General features: G+C 37.9%; 1 non-coding gene across 1 annotated transcript; it reads left to right on the forward strand.

The window, feature by feature from the left end:
- Positions 1 to 721: 721 nt before the first annotated feature.
- LOC131222140 (small nucleolar RNA R71) lies at positions 722 to 827 on the forward strand. Its single transcript, XR_009159848.1, has one exon. It is a non-coding gene; the product is annotated as a small nucleolar RNA R71 (small nucleolar RNA).
- The last annotated feature ends 442 nt before the right edge of the window (positions 828 to 1,269 follow it).

A 1,269-nucleotide genomic window follows, 5' to 3' on the forward strand; every position in this document is an offset into this window, starting at 1 on the left:
TTGGATCACTTATCTCGTACTGCGGGTTAAGATTGGGGAGAGGTTGTGCAGGAAGCATCCCCTTTTCTATAACCCCATATGTGAATCCATCTTTTGCATAAAATTTGTAAGTTCTCGTACTGCCTGAGCCTGCTCTTGTGTGGAATTTTGAACTGGTTCTTCTTGAGGTTTCCTCTGATTTAGATTTTGATTGAATAAACCTTGAGGGGTAGCAGTTTGTCCATTCCTCCAACTAAAGTTTGGATGATTTTTCTAACCATATTTGTACATATTAGAGGTAGGTCCATTAAAAGGTCTTTGATAGTTATTTACGGCATTGGCTTGTTCATTCAACACTCTTCGAAAGGCAGATATTGTAGGACAATTTTCAGTTGTGTAAATATTGCCATCACAGATGCCGTAAACAATTTCATTAATCTTATCCTTCTTTCCTTCCATGGCCTCAAATTTTCTTATGAGATTAGTCACTTTATAATTGAGATCATCATCTTCTTTTAGGAGATACAATCCATATTTCTCCTTAAATTGAGTCGGCCTAGGCATGGTGTTCAATTTTGGGTAATGATCCCATGATTGTGCGTTTTCGACAAGTCTATCGAGGTAATCTCATACTTCATCGACATCTTTATTCATGAATTCGCCATTACACATTGTCTCGACCATTTGGCACATGGAAGATGTCAGTCCATCATAGAAAAAATTTGTAATGTGTCATATTTAAAAGCTGTGTTATGGGCATGAACTGACAAGATCCTTGAACCTTTCCCAACATTGGAAGAATGTTTCATCCTCCTTTTGGGCAAAATTCATAATTTTTTTCTAAGGGTAATCGTTTTATGATGTGGAAAAAAATTCTTTATGAATTCTCTCTGCATATCATTACATGTGCCAATGGATTTAGGACGCAATGAATGTAACCATGTCTTAGCCTTCTCCTTCAAGGAAAAGGGAAAGGCTTTCAGCCTGACTATATCCTCAGATACATTATGAAAGTATAAAGTGGTTATGATCTCATCAAACTCTTTCAAATGTAAGTATAGACTTTCTAATTCAAATCTATGGAATTTAGAAAGGAGTTAGATAACCCCTGGCTTGATGTCCATATGTCCTGTATTTTCAGGAAAAATCATGCATGAGGGCGTACTCACCCCCGCTAGTTATAAATAATCTCGCAAAGCACGAGGCAGAGGTGCTCGATGCACCTCATTCTCATCCTGAGTGTCCTTCACCCTAGGTGGAGGAAGTTGATTTGCGGCCATTACTTCAACT

The sequence above is a fragment of the Magnolia sinica genome, chromosome 12 (assembly GCF_029962835.1).
Source record: "Magnolia sinica isolate HGM2019 chromosome 12, MsV1, whole genome shotgun sequence".
Taxonomy (NCBI): Eukaryota; Viridiplantae; Streptophyta; class Magnoliopsida; order Magnoliales; family Magnoliaceae; genus Magnolia; species Magnolia sinica.